This window comes from Atractosteus spatula, chromosome 2 (assembly GCF_055471065.1).
Source record: "Atractosteus spatula isolate fAtrSpa1 chromosome 2, fAtrSpa1.hap1, whole genome shotgun sequence".
NCBI lineage: Eukaryota > Metazoa > Chordata > Actinopteri > Semionotiformes > Lepisosteidae > Atractosteus > Atractosteus spatula.
In genome coordinates, this window is record NC_142707.1 from 66,083,246 (window position 1) to 66,095,784 (window position 12,539).

The window sequence follows — 12,539 nt, forward strand, 5'->3', positions numbered from 1 at the left end:
AGATGGCTGGGTTAACATTATTACAACACGCTGGTGTCCCAAATCCGGCTCCAAATTCTCAGCGCCCACTCGGCGGCGCTTACCGGAGAAGCTGGAGCTGGAGTGAGGAAATTCAACACTGAACAAGAGAGCTGGAACAAAAGGTTGCCAAGCGAGTTCTGTGGAAGGATGCTTCAGGAGGCTTCCAGTAAATGGATTACAGGCGCACGTCGCGGTGCGACGTTGACTGACAGCCTGACAGCGTGAGGAGACAAGCGGTTTTAATCAAGGTGCCCTAACAGCTCGTCGAAACCGAAATGTGTCTCGGAATGGGATTTCAGTCACGCTGGTGTGTACACCACCTGTGGAATAATAAAGTTACTCAACAGGCACGGCTGTGGGAATGCTGGGTAGGAAGAGGGCAAACGCCTCAGGCTTCTGCAAAACACTGATTTCAAAGAAGCAAAATCCAGCCCGTCCTGTACTGATGTGTTTCACCTGTGATGGGAACCATGCTACAGTGGTTTCTAGGTCAAATTGAAATGCCACAGCTTCCTATTGGGATACTTTCTTAAAAGACAGAAACAAAAACATCTCATCAACTGCTGCTACTTCTGGCGAATGAAAAAAAAATTACAAAATGGCGTCAAAAAGTGTATGGCCACACCATCGCAGTCCAATCCGATCTCGGCCCCCCCCCGGCCTGTTCAGCCACAGCCTCCTTCGCACCCCTCCCAAGCTCTGCCTGCTGCGACTACTGATCATTTCATTATGTGGAGAGACAGGGCCTTCATTTACGATGACAAGCATTTGTAATTGCGACAGTATGTCAATGTGGTTCCTTTTTATTAACATATGTCTACCGCGAACAAAAAAAAAAACTGCGAAACTGGTATCACTTCCAAGGACGACGTGAGTAAAGAACTAGCAATTTTAACACCAGGAATGATTAAAAAAAGGAGTCAAGTCACTAGCGTTCCTCACCTCTCTAACAAGCACAGTCGAACCATTAGTACGATTTCCAGTTAATCAATTCGATCTGATTCAAGTTGTTCCTGTAACAAATCAACGGTAAAAAAGTTCTTCACAGGTACCCGTATCCACTACACGTAAAAGTAATTTTGAAAACTAACACCAGATTTTGTTACACCTCTCACTCTTTCATAATCAAAAGGCACTTTGTGTCTTTCTGTTCAGATATGCAAATACAGAACTTCAAAGATCGCACTTACTGTACACTGCATGTGCAAAGCCCCGCTACTACACAGCTGATCAAGTAGAGAGCTGAGAAACCGCTCCACCAGTTGAATTAAGACGGAACTGAAGGGAAGACGCTTGTTGAAGCCATAGTGGAATTTAGTCGCGGCTGAACGTTTCATACCAAGGCTGATGCCTCCTGTAGCACAGTGTCCCTGGTCACCATACTGGGGCATTGGCTTAGAAATTCTGATCAAGAGGGGAGAGCGCCACCTACAGGTCTATCACTGAATTACTAACCAGGTCCAGTAATGCTTAGCTTGACAAGGCTTGACAAGATCAAGCTACAGAATGGCGAGGCTGCTGTGAAATGTGAATCACACATGTCTGTGAGTGTAATTACCGGGAGTTAAAACTCACGAAAAATTTACTGCGTTTTCATAGAGGTGTTGAAGTCAAAATAATGACTCGGAAATAGATTATTATTCATTTGCTTTCAGTCCCTCAGCATCACAAAGATTCAAGCTAATGTTAACAGCATTAATTAAAGCAATGGCATGTGAACTGGCATGTGAATGACATGTGCACTGACTCAAGCTTTGTAAAATGTGAGAATTACACTGAGGAACTGTTGGCACAAGACTCATTAAAGATAATGTTTGTGCTGTAAACTAGTACACACAAAAACTGTCTTTTGGTGCAGTCCGTTAAAATGGCTATTAGCACTCACTTAGACGTCAAACAACATTCAAACAAAAACTGAAAAGTGTAGAAAAAGTTCTGACGCCCGCGTGCCCGTAAGATACCAGTCTGATGATACTGCCTGATCACATTTCAGAATTGTATTTTAACATACAATGTTTCAAGGTGGAATTGATTATTAACACAAATAAAGGGGAGGGTAAGCTATCAAAAGACATGTGCTTCACCTCAGCTGTGCTATGTTATTGTTCAAGTACACAATTTTTAAATATTTTGTCTGATCTACTGTACTAAGGTAATGTGTAATACACATGAAATAGTGTTCTTACTTTGACAATTCAGTGCTCTCTGGAAACAAAGAGTAATGCTGAGTGAATTCTAGATATCTGGCATGAGTTGTAAGCCTTTATATGTAAAGTGAGAATCTACATTTTCTTTATGCAAAATTTTGCATTACAAACACTTTTTAAGGAACAAATTACCTTTGTTAACCTATAGATGCGTATATACTGTATGTACATCAGCTGATAAACTGTAGGTCTGAAATCTGAGTTATACTGGCTCTGGGACTAGTGATCAGGGTCACCTATAAACTCTTTTAGAAGTACAGGAAAAGTCATGTTAAGTTAAAAGTCAGATTTCAGCAATATAAAAATAGCAAAGATGTCACTTCTATAACTATTGCTATTGCTCTTGGGCAAATCATGTGATACAAGACATTTACGCCTACAAAAAAAGATACATTTCTGCACCTCTCTTGAACCACACGACATTTGTCACCCTTAGCTGGTCCAGTTCCAGTGAGACCAGAGGTCATTCAGTTGCAGAGGTCTAGCAGTATTAAACCCCCTACAGCCTCGTTTTCGTGCAAAGGCACACCTCTGTCAAACGAAACCCGTGACATCATCAAACAGGGGCGCTGGGACCGGACAAAGGTAGAGAACTACAAGCAGCGCTTGTTCACAAGACTGTTACAGTTCCATCACTGAGGGAGCCTGCTTTGTGTGAGGGCCATTCAGGCTCAGACGAGGCACAAACTGAATCCCGGCTGAAGTTTCAGACCGTGATTAACACACAGGTTTGCTGGGCTGATCCTGGCCCTCCGGCTATTAGTTTGAATCCTCTTCTAGAAGGAAGGTGTCAGTACTTAAGTCACCAGCTGTAACTTAATAGCCAAGTTGCTGAAGTAACCACTCTGCCACAGTCAATTCAATATCAATGACTGCTGGTGGTATGTTTGTTTTCATAGTATGGTCAGGGTAGTTCTCCTGCTTTGTGTGTATTAGCTACAGTACAGTGTGCTCTGTCCCTATCTGCTTAGCACACCGAGCGCCACTGCGAGTCCTCTATCGATATTTTTGTTTAGCTGTCTTCTGGGCCAAAACAGAGTGCGGGAGATTGTTCAACATTTCCAGAGTTGCACAACAGTAGCGAAAAGATAAGAAGATAAAACCAGAGAAAGACAGAACTAGTTTAAACGAAAAGTGCAGCTGGGGAGGAGGAATCCACAATGTCCTGTGAGCTCCTAGTCTCCAGCTGGTTTCTGAAAAGCAGCAGCAGAGTTTCTACAGGGGGCCCTTTTCACTTTTGCACCAGCAGGAGTTAATGCTGATTGAGTCTTGAGATCCGCACGACTAAGGCAAGTTCACCCTTCCCTTGTAACTTTCCCCTTGTAAAAGGCTTTGGAGGACAGGGCCAGAACACACTGCGCTGTCACACTCTGTTTGGAAGGGCACGCCGGCATGAACTGTGCTGGTTTATACCATTAATACACATGCAGATCTGGATGGCTGAGGATTAATGCATTCTGGGATTGGTGTCGGCGCTTGGTTTGTCTCACGCCTGAACTAATTCGGCTCTTCATTAGTCAACGACAGGGCCCATCAGGAGGCTGACTGCCTGGGTTTCTCTGGCGGGGGGTCGTAGACGAATGGATGGAGCAGGAGGGATTAGCCGGCTGAGCAGTGGGCTTTGCGAGATGCTTCGGTGCCGTTAATCAACACAACAAATCCCTTCTTTTTTGGGGGGGGGGGTTGGGAGGGAGACCTGATCGTGTTCGGCCAACAGTTCAGAAGCCATCCATATCTTTCATCCTGATTCTTCCCGATTCAGTTAGCGTCGGCAGATATTATTGTCACTCGTCGTCTTCACATTACAGTTAAATAATTGATTCATTCAATTTTAGCATTACACTTAAACATCAGAAACACATCAGGTGTAAAAAGAGAAACGGGAGGCTACAGCTAAACAGCCTGAGCTGAAAAGGATGATTCTGTGCCTTTTCTTTTAGCCACTGGTATTTTACCTCTCAGTTACATAGCTTACTTTCCTTTTCAAATGGCGTTTTGGAAATTATCTTCAAAAATAGCTCAACAATGTTTTTGCCAATAGCACATACACCTCACTGCCTCCAGATTCAGGTCCTGCTCTACAGAGCAAGAAGGCGGAAGAGATTTAATCCCAATCAATCAATCAATCAAAGTTTATTGATCAAATGCACAACAATACAGCGTGCAGCAGTAGTTGCTGGCAATGAAATGTCTTTTCTATGAGCTCACCAGGGGGGATACAATCACCCAATTAAGGTTACAAATTAAGGTTACATAATAATAGATAATAATGCAATAGAAATTGAATAAAATAAGCTCAGACAAAACTCAATGTAAATAGAGCTGCTATGCGTCCAGGGCGTATGCAATACATGATGTCCAAAAGACAAGGACGAATGGGAGCTCGCAGGACGGCAGCCTTCTCAGTCGGCGCCATCTTAGTGTGAGCGGCCAAAGGTATTTAACACCGCAATTAGTGGCGCTGTCAATGCAGTATCTCTTCAAAGTCTCACATTCAATTCACTTCTCATCCTCAAATGCATTCAACATTAGCAATGAGCAATTTTCACATAAAAACACAAACGCCCTGTGCATTACTTTCAGGTCTCGACCATCGTGAAATATATATTAATGAGGCGAAAATGCTAATAAAAACTAGTGATTAACTTTTTCTGCGTGAACAGGTATCAACATACATCTAAATGTGTGTGTACAAGACAGAGGACAAAACCATAATATGATAGACCAGAATAGTTCAATGTAAAAATGTAAAAAAAAATAACACTAAAATGAAAACACTGTTAAGTACATACACTAAGCTTTTTAGCAAACCCACGACTTTCTTTCTTACTGAGGTGTCCTGTTTTTTAAACACTCTCTTATGGATAGTCAAACAGAAGTCTGACACTCTACAGTTTTTGAGAAAAATCTATAAGACAAAAAAATGTCCACTCGGTGTTGAAGCTGCATTTTTACATTTTACGAATTTTTAAGTATACTGAACAAATCGAATGACTGCAGTAACTGATCACTAAAACAGCAGGAATCAACTGAAGACATTCTTATTCTAAGACCCTTGCCTTTTTCTGGAAAGAGACACTACCTGCACACCAAACCGAAACATCGACCCTGGAGAAAACACAGACTGAATAAGGGATTCCCTAGTTTTACAAGCAAATGAAGTCTAAAAGGGTGAAAAAAGTGGGGCTGGAAACCCTTCTAACAAACTGCACTCAGAGCTCCAGTCCTTGGAGGGACTGCCTGGGACTGGAGTGTTTTCAACTCAAGAATAAGAGGACCTTGTGTTGTGTCCTCTTCCTCTGCGGGTTACGGTCAGCCAGCTTAACGTGTAGGAAGTGAGCTGAACAGTTTTTCCATGAAAATATAATTTCTTATGGGGAATTGTTTAGGAAAGCTTGCACGTATTTTTACTACGGACTAAGGTTTTAAAAGGCTTTTCGTTTCTATTTTCCTCTACAATGACTCTAACCAAGGGCAAATACTCTTTCAGGATCGATCAATTGCCAATGGAGACTTCAGGGTTCTCAACAAACACATTTTACTGCTAGATCCCTGCAGATCAAGGGGTGACCTTTTTTTTTTCATGCGGTGTCCCTGACTCGGCTGAGCCGGATTGATACTTTAATGATCCCAATTAAAGGTTTTGATGCCCGTGCTGACAAAATCACCTCCGCTGATCTCTCAGCAGCCGCTGCTGTGTTCCCACTGGCTTCTCGACAGCAAGATCCGCAGAAGCCTAAATGTTTTTGTTCTGTGCATGCAGTCTTAGAGAAAAAGCGTTCTTGTACAGTGAGCGTTTAATGAACAACACCATGATCTACCGGTGCGATAAAATGTTCCATTTACATAAATATGAGCATTTGTTTCAGTACAGAGTCGCGGGGCTAGTGGACAGCTCATTATCAAGACAATGCCACAGTGTAAACAGGCCTGATGTGGGGAGAATGTGTTATTACACATTTCGTCATTATCATAATATACATTTTACATGCTAAGCCTGGCACCTCAGTGCCGCCCAATTAAAAATATGAATGTGATGTGCCAGTAAGGGGCTGGAGCCACTTAAGGTGAAACAATAAGAGCCTGTCCTGCTGGCAGACAGTGTCTGTACCACACGTCCCTTCACTCGGTGGTGCACAGTGACCTTTAAGCTCCCAGAGAGCCTGGAAGCACTTCAAATGGAGCCGATAAACAGCTTACTGAAATGCCCTGCTAAGAATGCTTAAATTGCATCTTTAAAAGGGAAAAAAAATAAACAAAGCAGTGTTAAATGCAACTGATGGACCACTGCTGCTTTAACATCCTGCATTTCCCAGCTACTGGAAGTAGCTGTTTACTAGCAAGGCAAATTGAGCTGCCTGATTATAAAGTGCCCGATGGTCACTTCTCTAAAGTATTATTATACAATAAAGCTGCCCTGTGTTACAGAAATCCTGTGTTGGAAACATGGCAAAAGCAGCGGGAAGTGCAAAAAGAAGCACTGGGAGCATGTCACCTGTTCTCTGGCTCGGGAGAGAGGAGGCTGCTGTCACGAGACACTCTCAGGGGAGAAAGGCCCTTTCCTCCACGAACGCACAGAGAATGAACAACAAAACGCTCACCCTACAATACACTCTGAACGTCGCCAATCAGAGAGGGAAATCATATTTGGAAAATAAAAAGGAGCCCTTGCAATTCACACCAGCGAAAGCCTGCAAACCAAGTTTGGCTTTCGCTTGAAATGTACTCTCCAGACCGGGCCTGTAATTCCTCAGGGCTGAGTGCTGGAACCCAAGACGATGGCTCACTTAGTCAGCTGCAGCAGCAAGTTTTGCAACAGCTTTCCTGCACAGGCTTCCAAGACCCACTGCTGTGATTAACCGTGTGGGAGTCAGACATGTTCATAGCTGGCTTTTTAACCAGTTTTTGAGGCACTTGATGTTTAAGCAGAACAAGTAGGATTTGATGCAGATTAAGGATGCGCACCTTTGATTAACGAAAACGAAGACTGTGTATGTGCACACCAGTGTGTTAAGACTCGTTTCCCCTTACATTGTGGTGTTAAGAGTCGAAATGAGGTCTTGCTGGACGTGAGAGAGCCCAACAACAGACAGTTTTACATTATCTTTCATTCGGACTACAGTGCTAAATCACATATATGGAATGGCCCTAACTCACATATTCATGCCCTGACAAAAAATACAGAATCGCACGCACACATCTGTAAGCAGGAAATTACAATCATTTGCTTTCTCTTAAACAGTTCCTGTTTGATGTTATGCACTGTGTTTTGGCTTTGATGCACGCAGTCATTTTCAAAACATCAGTCACAAAATCAGTGTATCACTTTTAGGTGAAGAACACAATGGCAGGACTGTTATCGTCAATGTCCTGGACTCCACCAGTGCACAACATTGATCTGGGGGCAAAAAAAAAACAGGTGCTGTGCCTTAAGCTCTCTCAAGTCTCTGCTTAATATTTAAACACTACCTCTGCTTACACTGCACCACAAAAACAGCTGACAATTGCTGTCTGCAAATAAAGATCTGTTCAGCCTATTTACATTTTTGCTTTGTTAGTGATCTGGAGCAGCTATAGCTGAGGAGGAAGACAAAAGGAATTAAATTCCAGCAAAGCACTTGGCAGGAGCTGTGCTGGCCCAAAGCAGCAGCCTCTGACTGAATTGGGAAGGATTTCAAACACCGGCACAGTGTAGCTTTGGGATTACACAGATTGCACAGGGAATACAGAGGTGTTGTGTACAACCCGTTGTGCTTCTTGCTGCCTAAGGCAAGAGTAAGGTAAACCGTCCAGATTGTCAAGGTTAAAAAGGATGTCATTTGTTATAAAAAAAAACAGCAAACACTTCAACAGACATGCTTTTAGTAAGAGGGACATTACCCTTTGCAACACTGGTGGTTTATGGTTTCTTTCCTAGACTAAATCATACTGCATACGGTATATATCGTATGTACATAAAAACATACGCAACTATCCATTTTCTAACCGCTTCATCCAAATCAGGGCTGCAGAGCCTATCCTGGCCAGCAATGGGAGCAAGGCGGGATACACCATGGATGGGACACCAGTCCATCGCAGGACACACACAGACACAGACATGCACACACTCACACCAGAGCCAATTTTCCCAGAAGCCAGGGAACCTATGTCAATGTCTTAGGATTGTGGGAGGAAACCAGAGCACCCAGAGGAAACCGAGGTGAACACGGGGAGAACATCCAAACTCCACACAGACAGCACCCCAGGTCCAGAATTGAACCCCGGGCCCCAGTGCTTTAAGGGCAGCAAGGCTAGCTACTGTGCCACTGTGCAAACATAAAACATAAATAAGACTCCACAATGAAATTGCCGCTTATACAGTAGGTATAACGTACACGTACAGTATTTTTCAAGTTTTTGACATCTGTAGGATAGTCTTTGTGCGAGTGGATTTCTCACAGGTTTGATGTGTTCGGAACACAAGCCCGTGTTGGACAAAACTGGAGCAGGACCCGGGTGTCCAACCCTGGCACTGCTCTGACGAAGAAGAGCCAAGGGTCCAGTCTCACACAAGGTGCCTTTTTAGACGCTAAATATGGATGATCTTTTCCTCTGAATTCAAAGAACGACAGTAATGGCTGTTAGTAGGTAAGCCCACACGTGCATTTTGCTTTTTCCAAAAATGAACACCTCACACAAGAAAGAAAGGGCCTTGAATGCAGTGCAGCATCTATTCGAACTGCCTCCTTTATATTATAAATGCCAAGGGTAAGAAAAAAAAAACAACTCTTCCATAAATATCTAGAAATATTCAGAGGTCTTGTAAGATTATTGAAGACCATGACACACCGAAAGCAAAGTGCTTCTTCACCTGCTGTAAAACTGCCTCCCCTTCGAATTACAGACACATTCCCAAGCAAGTCCAATTCCACGCAGCCAGAACTGAATGCAACATTGTTAATATCCCCAAAGCAGATAATACAGGCCTTCAGCGCTGGTTTAGAGAGCGACAGGATGAAAAATGAGATTTTTCTGACTGGCACAAACCTAGCCGGACAGGAAAATCAATTTGCTGAGTGCTTTCTGGCTAGAGCAAAGCCCCAGTGCCAGGGAAGCCCGATTTTGTTACAGTGTGTTCGGCTGCTTGACAGAGACTGAAAACCAGCAGGGTCTCAAAACTCCAGCTGAAAAAGCCAGCCTTGCATTTTCTTGAGTTTTTTTTTTCCAGACTGAATATCAGCGCAGCAATATGTTTTGTCGCTGATGAATCTCGACTGTTCCGATGGTCATTTTCACCACAAGACAATTTCACTTAAGGATGAGGAGTTTGGGGCTTTCAGTCTGCTGGAGAGAGACGGAGAGGCGGGTGAACAGCTCGCTTTCTAGTTACTGCTAAGAGCTGAATTCAGTGCACCTTTTAACACTTCAGACATCTGTCAGGGTAATGTGACTTCCACAGGCAGGCCTGAATGACAAGTGTGAAATCCCACAAACTCTGCAGGCTGACAGCGTACGAATGAAAAAGGATGAAATGTTGCAGTGGTTACGGTCCATTACTTATGCTGTGATGCTGAAGTCATATTAAAGAAATAAACAGCTCAGCATTTCAAAACAGGGGAGGTAAAAGCAGAGGTAACAATTTCTGTCCGCAATGAGGAGGAGGGATGTATGCTGTATGTGGGCGTATATATGCTCGTTTTATTTTTTTATTGGGAATTCTCCTTGACTTCTTCAAATTTGTTAAGTGGGAGATCTTTTTTTTAAAATTATTTTAGTCCTTTCGTGTCTCAGTGCCGAGTGACAATTGTCTCTGACAATGACGCACAACCTACAAAAGAAATCCTGCAACGGGGTCAATTAATCTACCTCCAGCGAACGGCCAGACTCATCTCAGCAGCGTGTGCATCACAGAGTTAACAAGTATTTGCGTTTTAGAATGCCCATGGCCAAGAACAATATATACAGGACATCCTTTGTTCCCTGTACAATCGGTATATTAAATGCAGCCAAGCGACTGTTTCCTGTATTGAGCCATTGGATTATATGTAATAGTAGTGAAATATGGGCAGAGAGAATGTGTGTATATGTACTGTTGCATGTCTATGACTTTTGTTTGTTTTTAATGTGTATTTATGTTGCCTTTTGTAGTTTTGTATGGTGATGGCAAAGACAAATTTCCTGCCTTTTAGATGGACAATAAAGTCATATCTTATCTTATTTGTTGGACTGCCTTCCACAAGCAGTGATATCCCATACATTATAGCCCCCACTTCGTCCATTCTACTAAAAAGCCTACAAAAATGCTGCATATTTTGTATTTTTATTTCTTGCTTGAAGTTTTTGCTTATTTCCTTCACACATAATTCCTAGGGCATATTATTTTTACCATCGTCTTACATCTGTCTCATATTTCCTCTGTAGTTTTAATTTCTCGTGCAGCTCTCCTGTCTCTCCTCACTGGGCTGGAACACCTCCCATCAGGGCTGCTCACTCACACACGCATGCCTGTGCCGAATTTGGACATCTACAGGCATGTCTCCCTGCCTCATCACGCTGACTGATACCGCCGAGAAATGGTGGTCATCAAATAAGCTACTGTACGTCAGGGCTTAAACAAGCAATTAGATGAACCCATTAATATTTACATGTTCATTTCTACAATAAACTAATTCTATATGCGGACTGATATACATGCATGTCTGCTTAGAACTTAGAAAAATTTCCATTTTTAAATACCTATCAAAATATTTAAGAAATTAAAATATTCCATAGGTTTTAGCAAAAAAAAAATGGTCTCTACTTAGAGATACAACCTAGAACTTAAGAGTCCAACATTTATAATCATAATTATTCCCCATACGTGTACAGGAATTAATGTACAGTAATCCCCCATTATAAAAGCTTAATTCGCTCCTCGAAAACTGCTCGTATGGTGGAAATTTTTATAACGGCGGAAATTTAATTTCCATTACATCCCGAGATATATTTTTTGATTGTTCCAGAACTCGAAAAAGCTCACTCAAACCCTCAGCCTTCACCTTATTACGGCACGGAAAGATTCCTGAGTTGGAAAACAAAAATATTCCTCATTAATTATTTGACCAATCTTCTTCACGTCATTAGCAGAGGTCTATAAAGATGTCTATGTCTATGTCATAAATATGTTTATGTCTATAAACAGCTGTTACATCGTTACAGTCAGCCGCAAATGCATTAACATTAGGGAGCATCCTGTACTAGAGGCATTTAACACACACAAGCTTTTAATTTAGAAAAGTTAAAATGTAAAAAAAAAAATCAAATTCCTCATCCGGAGATGAGAGAAAAGAAGAATCTCTGCAATGTTTTTGCGTGAGAACAGCTACTACTGTAAGAGTGAAAATCTGCTCGTTAAATGAAAAAACAGGTAGGAACTACTACACTGCGTATGAATGAAAACTCATATAGCGGTTTGTCGTACAGTGTACTCTAATGCATTTCTTTGGAAATACAGTACCGAGCATCTTCTGATCTGACAAAGACATAAATAAAGAAAGTCAAGCTATAGCAGCAGACATAGCAGGTAACATTATTTAATAGATATATACAAGTCAGGCCAAAAGATGGGGCAAAATGTTTTGTAGGGGGATGACTCCAGTGCCACAAGGCTGTGCACTCACAAAAGACTGACTAGCAACAAACAAAAAGCAACAGACAAAACCGATTATTTTACTGGACTAATACTCATCTGACTCATCTCCATAAGGTCAGCCTGTTAGTCGAGGGGAAGTGAGGGGAAATCTGGCCTCTGTAGAGAACCTCAGCCTCACGAAAGGAGGCCAGAGTTCAGTGAAGCAAGAACAGATCCCAGCGCAGGACATGAGAAAACCACATTCACACACGAGCAAGGTAGATATGTACGGTGCTGTGTATTTCACATCTTTAAGAAAAGTGCCAGACAAACTGGCATCAAGAGAGCGGTCACTGACTGCGAAGAAGAAGAAAAAGCGCAAACCCACACATTCTGAGACCAAATGCAAACCGTCAGCCTCCTTAATGGTTTGTTTCTGAACCAGTGTGTTAATTTGAGATGGCGCCTTTAATTTATATTTACTCCTTCTCAAAAGAAACATCAACCACAACACCCATTTTTAACACATATTCTTATTTTTCAGCCAGTATTCCATAACACCGCAATATTACAACGTTTCAACCATCCACCGTCCTTGTGTACCTGGTGCTCTTGCCTGCACGCGATCAGGTGGAGAAGCCTTTCAATGCTTTCAGTATTGAATCAAGTCACCCCCTGAAGCAATGACCACGTCACGTTCACACTCCATTGACTGAATTACC

The 12,539-nt window shown here is 42.4% G+C and overlaps 1 protein-coding gene across 5 annotated transcripts in view; it reads right to left on the bottom strand.

The window, feature by feature from the left end:
- The window catches only part of arid1b (AT-rich interaction domain 1B), a 236,383-nt gene that overhangs the window by 67,937 nt on the left and 155,907 nt on the right, over positions 1–12,539 (bottom strand). The gene's annotated exons all lie outside the window — the stretch shown is intronic.